At 34.5% G+C, this 16,578-nt stretch overlaps 1 long non-coding RNA gene and 1 pseudogene across 1 annotated transcript; both read left to right on the forward strand.

The window, feature by feature from the left end:
- The first annotated feature begins 1,520 nt into the window (after positions 1 to 1,520).
- Positions 1,521 to 2,639, forward strand: LOC110706071. The gene is made up of 3 exons (XR_002508233.1): positions 1,521 to 1,724; positions 1,846 to 1,947; positions 2,072 to 2,639. It is a non-coding gene; the product is annotated as an uncharacterized LOC110706071 (long non-coding RNA).
- Positions 2,640 to 3,483: 844 nt separating this feature from the next.
- LOC110706095 lies at positions 3,484 to 15,789 on the forward strand (annotated as a pseudogene).
- The last annotated feature ends 789 nt before the right edge of the window (positions 15,790 to 16,578 follow it).

The following is a 16,578-nucleotide window of genomic DNA, read 5'->3' on the forward strand; positions in this document are numbered from 1 at the left end:
TCTTTTTGCTCAACACACATCCATTATATTCCTTCTAGTTCTACCTACTATACTCTTGGAATTTCCTTAGACCAGCATCATTCAAATGGCTTCAGACTCTGATCTCTACCAGAATCTGATCTCGACCGACGTCCATTTCAAGATGTTTACCTTTCTTCAACACACATACCGCACCTTTTTCTAAGCCGACTAATCCCTCGACTATTGATCAGTCTAAGTGTGAGTCCGAGTCCGAGTCTGAGTCTGATTTTATCGCTCGTAAGTTTGATGATAAATATGAAAGGACAAAGTTGGTTAATATCATGAAAGCTGGTTTTCAGCTCTTATTTTCCGAAGTTGATGACAAAAGTCAACATACCTCTCTTGGAATAAAGGTAAATTTTTGCTATTGTAATTGATCACCATTTGACATTTACACTATTCATATACGAGATTTGACTTAAGTTCTTTAAAATGCGAAACAACTAATAATAGGTTATATTGGAGATTGATCATGAACAAATTCAAGAGGGACCTTGAAGACTCAGCCAAGGCAACACCTTGCGATGCATCTCCGACATATAAATTGGAAGCCGAAGGTTCGATCTAAAAATTCTAAATGCTACTACCTCTATCTCTTTTATTAGTCGGATAATCACATCGGAGTTTTGTTATTTTTTAAGAGTAAAGTCGTGATCCGTCTAATTAATTTTAGCATTAAAAAATAATTCAAAATCATTAAATCACAACCGTTTAATTTATAAAATTGTGATGGTCGTTTTTCTTGTAGAATTTTCAGTGATCCCGTATAATTATTTACACAATATGTCATGAGGCAAACTTAAAAGAAAAAGGGGCAAATGAAAGGTGTACGTAGAAGGATTTCAACTACACTCGTATTATATATTTGCTGTTGCTTGCAGATGCAATTGGATTAATTTTGGACTATGCAGGATTTTGGATACATAGTTGCTCCTCTGTAAGTTGAGCTTTATGTAATTTGATTTTGGTTGAAGATTTTGTCCACATTTAATTTATTACGTTTAATTTTCCGTTATGTTTGGGTTTAAACATTAAATCTCGCACTTATTTAAATATTTCGTATACCAATAGGTTCATCAACACATAATAACTCTAGTGGCCATCGCATAGTAAACTAACTCAGAGGCACGTACCAATAAAGTGTTAACTAAAGGTAGGAGTTTGAATCTTACTAAGTGAGCTGAGGGTGTTTGGGGTCGGGTAGGGTGATCAGCTCTTATACATCCTTCCCTCTACTCCCAAGTGCCTAATTCGCAAATACTGGACCAAAAATAAGGGTTGAGGCCAGGTCAAAATAGATCTTCCTTATCGTAAAAATAAAATAAGAATATAAATAGTAAATAAACACGTGATCACTTATTATATAACTCAAGTTTAATGGTCAATAGATTTGATAATATATTGAAAAGGTTGATGATCCTTACTCGATACAATAGCTTACAAGAGTAAATTTAAGAAGTTATTGCACCTTCATTATTAGTTTCATAGTTTGAATAACATTGACGCATTTTGTATACCTAAAGTTTATTATGCATCATTTATAATGCAAATTTAAAGACGTTAGGGCTTGATTTTTGTTGGTTTTTGTAACGTAGGTACTAACCGATGAACTCGTAACTTCATCGGATGAGAAGACACCCCTTTTAAATCTTTGTGGTAGAAATACAGAAGAAAGCAATCAATCAAGCAGTGGCTATGCAGAGGTGATTATATATTTCGTACTTTCTTCGTTCGTTTATTTATTTTTTATTTATTTTTTTTTTTTTCAATTTGGACTCATCATATAACAAGATGATGAGAGCCTTTTCTTTTTTTGAACTTCAGGTGGTGTTTTTTGCACTCGTTGAAGGTCTAATTGATGATAAACTCATTTCTGATAGAGAGCAACTGAAGAAGTTTTTGAAAGATCTTGGCGAAAAAAAAATGGTAGGAACTCGGATATCGAAAACACAAATTTTTTTAGCAAGAAGTGTTTTTGAGTAATAATTTATCAATGTATGAATTGAAGTGTTCTCAACCTCATTAATATTCGATTATACCATTTTTGTAGGGAATTTGGTCAAAGGTGCATGCTACATGTTCAAGTGTTGCCGAGAATTAACTTTGTTCTCATTAGGCAGTGTTATGCACAGCTTGTTGGTGGCTTGACGTACATACATCTGCAATAATCATATAAGATTAATTAGCAGATGATATTAAAGGACTAGCTCAAGTCAGCGTAATATAAAAGTTACGGGCTCAAATCTTATCTACCGTTCCTTTCAAATAGAATATTGAAACATGCATGGGGTATAGGGGGACCGAAATAAACTTAATTGTATAATTAATACTCCGTATAAGAATATTTTTGATACTACAAATTACTCATCATATATATATATATGCTCGATTGATTAGCTACTAAAAGTAGTGCAACTTTTTTTTATTTTTTTTATTCTTAATTTTATTACCCAATTTCAAAGTTTAAAATATGATTGGTCTAACTTCTACGAAAATATAAATATGATATACTCCCGAGTCCCATTAATTGCCTCAATAGTTGACAAAAGATATATGTGTAAAATCACCAAACGCTACCTTCTTTCGAGAAACGAAGAGAGTGGTAATAATGAAGAATAATTAAGAATTTTTATTTATCATAAACATTTTCTCAATAAATATACATTTGGGTATAAATTCTTTTGACATATTAAAAGGACGACATGAAATCACATGCTTTAAACAATATTGGGAAATATAGGATATGCGTGCGCATGGCGTGGCGTGGCTTGTTAAGTCACAGTGACAATTTTCATGTACTTCCTCCGTTTTTTTTAACTTGACTCGCTTTGACTTTTACACTATTCAACACCTCTTCTTTGACCGTCTTTTGTGAATTATATGTAAGGAAAAACATACTCATGTGGGATATTGTTAGTTTCGTCTCAATAAGTACTATCATAATATATAACTTTTATAATTTTTACTTATGGAGAATTGATGTTATTGATAGTTAAAGTTCTGCATTGGCAAGCGTGATAAATGAAACAAGTCAAGTAAAAAAGAACAAAAGAAGTATGTGTTATCTTGGGCTGGGTTTACTTGTAATTTTCGTAATATTGCATTGTATAGACGTACAGTATACCTCATTTCATGTCCTTCAAATTTCTTTATCTATAATGTCCAATGCAAATCATTGGCCTTATATATAAAAAGTATTTTTTTTTATCAATTGTTCATAAACTAGTTTATTCATATAATTACACGGTTACACCAACCACATATAGAATGTTGAGGAGAAAAATGTGGTTAAAAATTGCAAATTTAGTTGAAAATGTCTTTATAATATAATTTGTCAATATAATCACCCACTTGTAATAATTTGGAATAGCAAAGAATTTCTCCACCCATTCATTGCAAATTTCTGTGCTATGTAATTAAGGTAGAATTAATTAGCTATCTATAAGTTAATCATACTCCTTACTATCTAAACAAAATTTTAAAGAGAAATTTATTTTAAAAGGGGTACAAATATTAATCATCCTGATTTGTTTTAGATCGATTGAAAAAGAAAGGGAAAGAAGAGAAAGAAGGATTTTGTTCAACAATGCAAATTCCAATGCTTTTACAACATTGTCTCTTATTATCATCACTTCTTTTTTCATTACAACAATTACCTACCTATGCTGCCCCTAAGGTAAGTCATCAATTTGCCTTGATCGATCATCTTCATCTTCGATCTTTGACTAAGCAATCGATTGAATTCAAACTGTGATATGCGTAAAAGAAAAGTGTGACGATTAAAGAAAAATGTAAATTTAATTTTGATCATTGTTATATTTTTTTTTTGCATGTAGCATTATATAGTCTACTTGGGCTCTCACCACGCAGAACCTCGTTTATTAGCCAGTCCCGAGACTATTACAAAGTCCCATCATGACTTGATTTCTTCTGTATTAAGGAGGTATAATACAAATGTGTCATATTTATTAATTGTATCTTGCCTTAGATATTTTATTTACTTGAAAAGGGGTAATTAATTAATTGTTGAACTTCAATTAATTATCCTTTTGTTTGATTATGTTTGCATACATGGAACAGTGATTCTGAATCATCTTCAGAAAGGATAATATATTCTTATAATAAGATATATAATGGCTTTGCTGCAACATTACACGAAGAAGAGGCCAATGAACTCTCAAGTAAGGCATAGATGAATTTTTTTTTTTAATAGCAAAAATATTTCATTAATTAAAAGTCATATGACATCTACAATAGAGAATCTAAATATATACAACATCCGTACGTTTTTTTTTTATTATTTTATTTATTTATTTATTTATCATCCAACTTCTGCTTTAAATCTAATAGTTCTCTCTTTTTTACTCACGCCTTACCCCCTCGTTTCTATTGGTATATTAAAGCCCCGTTTGGGTTGATGTAAAATATATTCATGGAAAATGATTTTCTCATTTTATTTTTTTTTGGTTTGTGAAGGGTGGAAAACAATTTTTGCAATGGTGGAAAATTGCATCCTTAATGATGGAAAATATTTTCCTTTACAAAACAAGGAAAATCACATTTTCCTCCCTTTTCCTTACCTCCTTTCTATTTCCCTCTCATCCATCTTCACATTCCTACTCCTATTTTTTATTTTTCCTGAACTTTTCTTGTATGCAATCAAATAAAGAAAAACTAATTTACAATTTTTTTTCCTTGAAAATGTGTTTTCCATGAATATTAATTTATCATTGAAAATGTTTTACATCAAATCAAACAGAACCTAAATAGTAAAATTAGAAAAAATGAAGAAATTATTTAATTTAATTAGCTCATTCTAAAAATATTTTTCATCTAATTTATTAATGCATGGTTTAACTTTCATGTAGAGCATCCAAGTGTTGTATCAATATTTGAAAGTCGAATTCTTGAATCGACAACGACTCGATCAGCGGATTTCTTAGGATTACATTATCCACCTTCCAACCTTGAAGATTCAATATGGCATAAGGCAAACTTAGGAGATGATATCATTTTAGCAAACATAGATTCCGGTAAGTTTTGCGTTGATCCAATATTATTTTTTGTTTCGTTTTGAGAGCATACGAAAAAAAGTTTCTAAAGACATATTTGATTAGTATTACATGATTCGTTTTATAATCATCGATTTTAGAAGTACAACACAGTACAACTTTGTAAAATATACAAGTCAAAAAAAAAAAAAAAAAAAAAAAAACTGATAGCAATATTGTACATAATTAAATTCAAGTATAAAGTAAATACCATAACTATTTGAAAAATTTGCCATTAACAAAACAATCTTTAGGCCGTTTTTTTTTTTTTTAAAATACAACATTTTAATTATTTTGTAATAATATAAACTTTTGGGGTATTAATTTTAAACAAACATAACCGGATGCAACCGGATAAACAAGTTACCACTGCCACGTGTCACAATATGATAGGCTTAAATAAGTTTCTATTTTTTTTTCTCTCCTTCCCCAAACACCACCACTGCTCCACCCTCTCTCGCCATCCCCACCACCACTGTACCACTTCGTACCATCATCACCACCAAAACCGACCCTCCCCTTCCCGACCACAGCTACCAACCCCACCACCAGCCGAAATTCCCACATAACCTACCAACCAGCCTCGATTTCACCCCCACAACCCCCATTCCACCTCTCCCGACTACCGCAGCCAACCAAGACCACCTCCCACAAACCATACCATTCCACCAACGAGCCGCTACCACCAGCAGCCACCTCACAAACCGCGCTGCCACCAGCCACCAAAAACTCCTACACAGCACACCTCACGAACCCAGCAGCCGCTGCTACTATCTCTCCTTGCACCCGCATCACCAATTCCCCAATTGCGCACCAAATCACAAACAACGCCACCAATTGCCACCAATCCGCCATCCTCATTCAGCAATTCGCCACCAATTTTCAACATTGTTGCCCTCCACCATTAATTTTGTTGAGATTTGTGATTGATGGTGATGACGGGCATGATGTGTGAAGAAGAGAGTAGGGTCGGGGGTGGTGCCGGTGGTCGGAGATTAAGGATGGGCGAGTAGGTAGGCTCGGGGTGGGGGAGGTGGGCTTGTCACCGGCGGCTAGCGGGGCAGGGGGCTGGACATGGAGGGGCCTTTTTTTTTTTTTTTTGCTTTTTGTAAATCAATTTTAATAATTCAAATTTTAATGTTTAGACAAATTACATAAGACCACTCTCAATGGTGAGCAAAAAAAATGCTCACCTACTCTCTCTCTACCCACTTTCTCTCTCAACAAATCACTTTTGTTCATGGGCAAATTTTTTTCACATTTTCTCTCCCAATGGTGAGCAAAAAAAATGCCCACCCACCACTCTCTCTCTCTTACTTTTTCAATACCCCAACATTACTTTCTCTCTCCTACACAACACTTCTTTATTTATTTATTTCATTTATATTTTAACAATGTTACTCCAAATAAATAAAAATTAGTTTAAATTTGTGTAACTTATATTTTTTATTTTTGTCTTTTTTATCGTTAAAATTTGTCGTAAAATTAAGTACGTTATATAAAAAAAATAGTAAAAAAAAGCTCAAAATTTGTTAAATGTTTTTATTTATTTTAAAAGCGGTACAATACTAGAAACCAATTACATTTGCAACGTCATGCGTAATTAAACTTAGGAAATAAAATAAACACAACAACTAAAAAATAACTCGACTGCGTACGGAAAAGTAGCTACGCCATAGTACTTGGCTTTATTTCTATTAAGTCGTGCTAATTTCTCCCTAATTACGTGGCCCGTATCGCTGCCAAATATGTTCGACTAAATCACGTTTCAGAGATAGATGAATTTCTTTGTCACGGAGGGAAGCTTTTCGCTGTAGAAATGCGTTGAAGTCAAAGGTTGTAGGTCGGCCTACATTGAATTCAAACGGTGGCGTTGTAGATGTTGATGCTGGTGTTGATTCTTGTTGATCTTCTTCGTAGAAGGCTCTTAGAACTTCGGCTCGAGTGTAGTTATGGCGCTCATCTTCAACAATCATGTTGTGCATAATGATACATGCTTTCATTATGTCTCGCAGTATGTCCTCATCGTACTCCAGTGACGGTTTTCGTATTATTGCAAATCGAGCTTGCAAAACACCGAATGCTCTTTCAACGTCCTTTCGAGCAGCAGCCTGGTGGTCAGCGAACAATTTATCTTTTTGAAGTTGAGGGGTTGTGATACCCTGAACAAAATTTGCCCACTTCGGATAAATACCGTCGGCTAAGTAATATGCCATGTTGTATTCATGGCCGTTAACGGTAAAATTTACCGGAGGAGCTCGACCATGCAGAACCTCATCGAACACTGGGGAACGGTATAAGACATTAAGGTCATTACAAGATCCAGGAATCCCAAAGAAGGAATGCCATATCCATAAATCCTGATCTGCAACGGCTTCCAGTATTAGCGTTGCTTTCTTGTTCCTACCGGCGTACTGCGCTTTCCATGCCGTTGGACAGTTCTTCCATTCCCAATGCATGCAATCAATGCTGCCTATCATGCCTGGAAAACCACGCAGTTCATTTTGATGCAGTATTCTGGCCAATTCATCAGTTGTAGGGTTTCGCATGTACTCGGTTCCGAACTGCTCAATGACACCGGTACAAAAACGTTGAAGGGCAACTCGAGCGGTTGACTCACTGATCCGAACGTATTCATCCACGGCGTCCGCAGCCATGCCGTAGCCTAACATTCTTATCGCCGCTGTACATTTTTGCAGAGGTGATAAACCTAACCTTCCAGCTGCATCCCTACGCCGCTGGAAGTAAACATCACCTTCAACGACCTTGTTCATTATATGTACAAACAAAGGTCGTTGCATACGAAATCTTCTTCTAAATTGGGTGGTGTTGTACACAGGATTATCGGAAAAGTAATCATTAAACAACCTGGCATGTCCAATTTCCCTATCTCTTCTATTCGTACCCCCTCTAGGTTTTTTTTGAAGAGTGTTGGGATTGTGTTTGGGGCATGAGGACAGATGGGGGTTGGTATGTGAAGAGTTCATCAACAAGTTGGTCATATTCTTCAGTATTTGAAGAAGATGAGCTTGAACTTGAGCTTGATGATGGTCTAGAATACATCTCGTATTAATATTGTTACTTGATGAAAGGGTGTGGTTGTGGATATGTACCATGCCTACTATATATAGCAAAAATATCAAATGAATATGTGGTTACAAATCTGAATGACCACACCAAGTACAGGAATCAAATTTTCAACCACGGAATAGGTATACTATGCTAGTTGACAGTGACAAGTCTTGAGTGCAATAATGTCGGTATCAATGACACAAAGGTAAAGCATTCTGATAAAGTGAATATAGGAAAACGTGGCTATACAATGGCAAAGATTTATTGTAATTATGTCGGCATCAATGACACAAAGTTAAAGCATTCTGATAAAGTGAAATCAGAAAACTGTGACTACACAATGACAAAGATTTAAAGCAATTATGTCGGTATGAATGGAAACTTAAATCAACTTGTTAAACAACTTGTCATTCAATATTGGAAAATCAGAACACAAGTGTACATCTTACATTGAGATTAACCACACCACTAATACAACTTAAAAATAAAAGACTAAATTGCGCTTAATAAATAAAAGACTACAACCAAACATGCTTAAAGGCCTTGTAATTTACCCAGTAAAAAATTCTTGTACGACTCTTCTTCAGGAGTGAGTGGCGTAGGCGAATTCTTCAGAGCTTGCACCATATCAAACCAGGTTTTCATCTTATGAATGTCAAGTTCCTCCCTTTTCCTCTGTTCCTTGTCTTTTTCAATTTTGATCCTCTCTTCCTTCAGAATGGCCTCCCTCTCGCGAATTGTAGCAAATTCCTTCATTCGTTCGCTAAGCTCAGACGAACCACTTTCTGTTGCTACTGCTTTCCCTTTACGCTTCGCCTTTGCCTTCTTGACACCCTCGGGTCGTTGTAAACCGCCAGATGAAAAACCATCCGTAGGGGTTTCATCCTCTACATCATCTCTGGACCTCTTCCCACTTCCAGCACTACCTTCTTCCTCAGCATCACAAGCGGCTTTTCTTTCCTTCAAGGACATTGACCATCTCAGCTTTGGTCTCCATTTTGGATCCTTGTTAAGCATTTCAATTGCGTGAGGAAAAGTGAAATTGCGACCTTGGACGACATGAAAAAGCTTCGCCGCACTTTTCATACAATCAGCTTCTTTGTAACCACTCCCTCCCTCCGGAAGTCTACCTGCTTCATCATAGCAAGATATCCATTGCAGTGTGTCCACTGCCAACCTTCTCCAGTGCGACGTCAGACTCTTAATAGGCCTTGGCGGAATTATATGCGGCTTCTGCGTATGCAAAGTTTGATATGCTGCATGTACATTGCGCCATAGGCTAGTTGCTTTTTGGCTTGTACTTTTAATAGCATCCTCGCTAATCTGCAAGTACAACCCAATCAGAGCTTCATCTTCCACAACAGACCAAATACGGGTAGCTCGTGCAGGAACCTGGTTGGGTTCCAACAAGCGAACTGGTGGAGGAGGATACTGCGGCGTCTCTGGTACGCTTTCCTCTTCGCTCTCATCGAAGAGTGTGTTTACTACCAAGATCAGTTTCGGGTGTACGATCTTCATTAGCAGGGTTTTGTAGGGGAACCTCAGTGGGTGTCTGATGCAGTGGAGGTGGTTGCGAAGACATATTGCCCATTCATTGCAAGAACAATTGAAACTCGGGATTAGTTAGGAAATCATCACTAAAACCCGAAAACTGTTGACGGAAATTTGGGTTGTTTGGATCCATTAAAAAATTCTGCATCAAAAAACAAAAAGATAAATATCGTTACAAACATTTACTCAAAAAACAAATTAAAATGACAACAAATCCAAAAAAATATCAACAACTTTCTTCAATTGCATAATGCAATTACATTACATGCCATACAATATAATTTTTTTTTTCTCACAATATAACATATATACTAATTTTAACACATAACTACATGTACATATTCAAAAAAATAATTAACCAATAATTGCAACACTTTAAGAACTATAAATTTAGAAATTTATTGAGAAAATATATACAACTTTGTTTAATAACATAATGCAATATAATTTCGTGGCCTATAATATTGATTTTTTTCCAAAAAAACCAAACATATACTAATTTTATTATGTAACTACATTTATATATAGCAAAAAAAATTAACCAATAATTGCAACACTTTAAATAACTACAAATTTAGTAATTTATGGAGAAAATATACACAACTTTGTTTAATTACATAATGCAATTTAATTTCGTGGCCTATAATATTTTTGTTTTCCATAAAATCACATATATACTAATTTTATTACGTAACTACATTTATATATAGCAAAAAAAATTAACCAATAATTGCAACACTTTAATAACTACAAATTTAGAAATTTATGGAAAAAATATACACAACTTTGTTTAATTACATATTGCAATATAATTACATGGCCTACAATTATATTTTTTTTTTTACAAAATCACATATATACTAATTATATTATATAACTGATTTTAATAATTAAAAAAAAAATTATTTACCTGAATATGGCTGAATTGCAACAACAATATTCTTCTACAAATTAAAAATACTTTTAAGAAAATTAAAATGTGGAGGATTTAAAGTGTTTACGAAATTATATCAAAATATATCAAAATGCATGTCTATTTATAGAGAATTTAATTTTATGACCGTTGGTAATTTTTTTTTTTTTTTTTTACAAAAATATATTTTTCTGAAAATAGATTATAAATAAATAACCGTTGTAAACGGCTAGTATTTTCTGATTGGCTACTCCGCTGTAGCTGCCACGCGTCGCCTCGTCATTCGCCAACACCCTGCACGCGTCAGACGCACTAAGCTTTTTTTTTTTAAAAATCCGGAAACTCAAAACGACGCTTTTTGAGGCGCGCCTTTGAGGCAGCTTCATCAAAACGCGTCGTTTTGATGTGGGGTGGGCGAAATTTTTTTAGTGGGTCTGCCAGGTTTGGGCCCCACTTGAGTTACTGTTCATCACAAAAAATGCTCAAGTTTTGAGCTTTTTTAAAAATGCTCATGGGCTTTTTTTCCATTTCGACAAATTCTCACCATTGTAACCATTGATCATTTTTTTTTCCTCACAAAAAAATGCTCATGAGCAAAAAATTTCTCACCATTGCTAGTGCTCTAATGATAAACATTTCAAATGTAACCTGTTTTTTAGGTTATAAGTTTTTTGTCTGGTTTTAAAATTAACTTCCCCAAAGGATATATTATTATAAAATAATTCAAAAGGTTGTATTATTATAAAATAACCAGCCATAGGTTGTATTATTAATGGCTATTTTTCCTAACGATTTTTTACAATAATTAAATGAATGCATAAGGGCGTTAGATAAAATTATTAAAAAGTACAAATATTAACGTACATGAATAAACATTAATTACAGCGATTGACGTGTGATTTTGACACATATTTTCTAAAATTAATACCATTTTAATGAGGAAGTATATTAGAATGTTAGATGATCTAATGCCTCGAGAGCTGCATGACACTTTATTTTTATGTACTATGTATTGAAATTTGAGATAGGTGTGTGGCCGGAGATTCAAAGCTTTTCTGATGATGAAAACTATGGCCCGATTCCCAAAAAGTTCAAAGGAGCCTGCGAAAATAAATATGATCCGACATTCAAGTGCAATAGGTCATTATATCATCAACTTTACTTCTTACAATACTGTACTGTATGTATTCATTACTTTTAATCTTGTTTTTTTAAAGGTCTCATTTTGAATTTTTTTTATTTAAAAAAAATTCATGTAAATCCAGGAAGCTTATAGGAGCCAGATATTTTTACAAGGCCATGGAGAAGAATAGTAATTTACAAGAAAATTGTACTTTCAATCAAAAGTTGAGCCCTAGAGATGACACAGACGGGCATGGCACCCACACCCTATCAACGGCGGGAGGGAGTATCGTCCATTCGCAAGCTGGGGAGGACTCGCGAATGGGACAGCTATAGGAATGGCACCAAAAGCGCGATTGGTGGCCTACAAGACGAATTGGAACGTTCAATGCCCTACATTTAAAACCATAGGAAGCAATGAAATAGATGTAATGGCTGCTTTCGAAGCTGCTATTGATGATGGCGTTGACGTTATAAATTATTCTCAAGCATCAAACAATAGTGCTTATCTAGATGATGGTACGGGAATTGCTACCTTCCATGCCATGAAGAATGGCATCCTCACTATTGCTGGTGCGGGAAATAGTGGGCCGAATGCCGGGACTGCTGCAAATAATTATCCATGGGTGCTATCTGTTGGTGCGTCTACTATTGATCGTGTTTTTTCTGCTCACGTTCTGCTCGGCAAACAATCAAAAGATCAAGGTATGTATGTATATGCACATATATTTATATGCTATATATTGATTGATGAGATGGTTAAACTTGTCCGTTAGAAAACATGATATAAAAAAAAAAAAAAAAAAAAAAGTGTCAACCGAATAAAAACAACAGAGAAATTATTTCTTAAAAAGAAATTCTAAGCCTCTTATTACCTAACTTGCTTTGACAATCATGGAATCATAGTTTCAAGTGGGTAATATAATTATTCTAAACTCCTTTTCCCAAAATTCAATATGGAGTAATAAATTAAAATTAAACTATTTACTGCAGGGTACACGGTTTTATGATTTTGTATCAAAAGTTGATGTTCCTAGTGAATTGTACCCACTAATCACTGGTGCAGATGCTCGCATATCTGGTGCTAATGTTAGCGATGCGTAAGTTTGATTAATCTTCTTCTTCTTAATTTTTATTTTTTTATTTATTTTTTTAATATACTTTTAAATAATTAAGTTAAAAACCACCTCAACAAAAAATTTATGTTGTTGGTTGAGTCCCTAACATACCCATCGCTTAACATTTTATTTTTAAAGGAGGTGGTGGCTGAGATTCGAGCTCGTAACCTTCTTGTTACATTATCTTTGATACTCTGTTAAAGGATAATCTCAACCAAAAACTTAATCCGATGGTTGAGGCCTAGTAATAGATTTTATACTGTATTACATTGTATAATTATTGAATTGTTAAGCTAGATTACAACTTATTAAAATTGCTAATACAAATCATATGTTATTTCTTTTTATGATCGATATGATATGCATGTGACGTTGGATGTAGATCATTATGTCAAGGAGGAAGTATCGATGTTACGAAGGTGACGGGAAAGATTTTGGTATGTCGCAACGCTGGAAGAATTGTTGCAAAAGATGAAACATTGGCTAGTGTTGTAGCTAGAGATGCTGGGGCTGTTGGGATGATCTTTGTATATGAAGAGAAGATAGGAGATGGATTTACCCTTAGCCAATTTCATGCAGTCAACACTATAGTTCTTAGCTATAAAGACGGCGAAACTCTTTTTTCTTATATTAACTCTACAAGGTAAGATCAATTTATAACACCTACCTCATTTCTAGAGGTGATCATTGGGCGGGCCGGGTCGGGCCAAAGCTAAAAAGTTATGCCCATTTTCAGGGCGGGCCAAACTTCGGGCCGAAATTTTTGTGCCCAAACCCGTCCAAAATGGTCGAGTCGGGCGGGCTTTTCGGGCCATTTCGGGGCGGGCCAAAAAAATCAGCTAAGTATGCATAAAAACGCATTTCCAAACCTGCCCAAAATAAAAAAAAAATCGGGTCGGACATGGCCCAGCCCGATTTCGGGCCGAAAATTTATGCTCGAAACCCGCCCAAAATTGGGCCGGGTCAACTTTGATCACCTCTATTCATTTCCTGTTTTTTGTGCATAGATATGGTGTTACAACTTTAGCTATATATGTTTATTTCACTTCAAATTTATGGATTAAATCGAGCCATGAGGTAGGTTTTTTCTTTTTATTTAACTAAGTTTGCTCTTGGATATGTATGAAATTGATGCTAGTACGGTGGAAGATCATGATATATACTTCCACTGTTTTCTTTTACTTGCAACACAATTATGGTCACACACTTTTAGGAGGTGACTAATGAAGGTAAACAAACAATTTTAATCATAATAATCATTTTAATAGCGAGAATAGAGAAGGTTAGGTACTGTATATGTGTAAAAATTATATTTATTTAATTTGTTTGTTTACATTGTATAATTTTGGCCTCAAAATGCATGCAACAAGGCTGTATTGCAAGTAAATAAAAGTCAAAAATTAGAATTAAGAAGGTGAGACGATTATATTTAGTTTTGTAAATAATATATGAATATCTAAGAAATAAAGATTGTAATTTGTAACAGGACTCCAACCGCGTCAATCAGTGGCGTAACAAATACATTGGGAGTAAAGCCATCTCCGATCATGGGTTCTTTCTCATCGAGGGGTCCAAACCAGAATAACCCTGGTATTTTAAAGGTATACGTACTCATTATTTTTATTTGATCTAATTATTACTTCTTTCATTCCTATTTGTTTGTCTCGTCGAAATGTATTATATTAAGGATTGAACCAAAATATAGGAAGTAGGTAATTAAGAGTATCTTTGTCTTTTATACTTATTAATGTATGCATGCGGGGTTAACGGTGGAAACAGAGAAATCTTTAAGGGCCATCTTAGAAAGGAATATGGGGCAAACAAATAGGGACAGAGGGATTCTATAATAAATTCATTCATAAAATGGATTCCTTAGCATGCACAATATAGTTATTTAAAGTAATTTTACCTTGTGCGTATCCATCTACTACAGCCTGATGTTACAGCTCCTGGGGTAGATATTCTCGCTGCATGCCCTCCAGAAATCTTTCAAAGTTCTTATTGCATGAAAACCGGAACATCAATGGCAACTCCTCATGTTGCTGGTATTGCGGCTCTTATTAAGAAGGTACATCCGGATTGGAGTACTGCAGCTATTAAATCCGCAATCATGACAACAGGTATATATGTTCTTTACACGTGCAACATGATATGATATATTAGGTGTCAATTCAGAAGTATGGATCCAGTTTAATAATGTCAGGTCTAGTTTAAAGTTGAGTCATACTATTCATAATATTTGATTAGGTCGAGTCAGGTGAGTTTTTAAAACCTTATTATTATATCGTTTGTGTAAGCAACCTAACATTTGCTTGTGTACTCTATATATATAATGCAGCAAGTCCCCTAGACAATGATGGGATGCCTATACGTGATAGTAATAAGACAAGTGATGCTACACCATTTGCATACGGATCGGGCCATGTTAAACCCAATATGGCAATGGATCCAGGGTTGGTATATGACATGAACCAATATGATTACCTAAACTTCATATGTGCATATCCTCCTGAGAGTACAACTCTTAAAGAATTTAGCCAACAACATTCTTACAAATGCCCGCGCTCCTTCAACATCTTGGATTTCAATTATCCTTCCATATCTATCGTGAATTTTACCGGCAATGCGATAGTTACTCGGAAGTTGAAGAATGTTGGACCACCAGGAACCTACGTTCCACGGATTGAGCCGCCGCCGGGTGTCTCAATTATGGTGGAGCCTAAGACTTTGGTGTTCTCTCAAAAAGATCAAATCATTGTGTTTAAACTTATCCTTACAGCGGATATCAATCATCTCTCCACCGATTACATTTTTGGAAGCTTGGTATGGTCCGATGCTAAACATGTTGTTAGAAGTCCTATTATTGTCAAGGCCAAAAATAAGTAGATAGTTAGACTATTGTAAATTCAAGCTACGTTTGGTGATGTTACGAGGTTATTAAGAAAAAATAAATAAGATAGTGAAAAGTAATTATTACATATCACATATATGAAATATTAATTCAACGTTGGAAATAAGAATAATTATTTGCGTTGGAAATAGGTAAATAGTTATGTATTTAGAAATAATTTCATTGGATTTAGTTAATTATTTTAGTAATGTATGAGAATAGTTGTATTGGAAGTAGGCATATATGAAGAGAAATGTGTAAAATAATTTACATTGATCTATTGAAATGTAACTTTTGGAAACGCTTAAATAAAGGGATTATCATTTTTTCATTTTTACACTTTTAAGTTTTAACAAAGATACTACTCCTTTTGTTCCTTTTTTCTTTACTTTTTTCATTTTGGCTATTCATCTCTATTTTTTTACTAGGTTAAACCCCCGTTAGATGATAACTTAAGTAGCAGTTGCAAGAATTAATTGTATGCTTTTTGTTAATTTAAAATTTGATTTTTTTTTCGTGGCAGCTAGAGAACTACCTGTTATTTCTTCTGCAAACATTCTTACGGAGTAAGACATAACTCTTCAGAAAGAGCCCAAGTTTTTCATTCTAATGAAAAATACATATTATTTATTAAGTGGAAAGGTCGTACTAGTACTTGTAACAGAGATCTACTCTTTGTAAATATATTAGTAACAAAATGTCCTGTCTTCGTACATCCACAACTCTACTTCCCAACATCATCAAAAACATCAACACTAGCACCTACAAAACTCATAAGATTATTAGGTACGAGTAACACACAAGAAAGTCAGAAAGTACACTTTAAACTTGTAACACCTA

Source organism: Chenopodium quinoa, unplaced genomic scaffold, assembly GCF_001683475.1.
Source record: "Chenopodium quinoa cultivar QQ74 unplaced genomic scaffold, ASM168347v1, whole genome shotgun sequence".
Classification (NCBI taxonomy): Eukaryota; Viridiplantae; Streptophyta; class Magnoliopsida; order Caryophyllales; family Amaranthaceae; genus Chenopodium; species Chenopodium quinoa.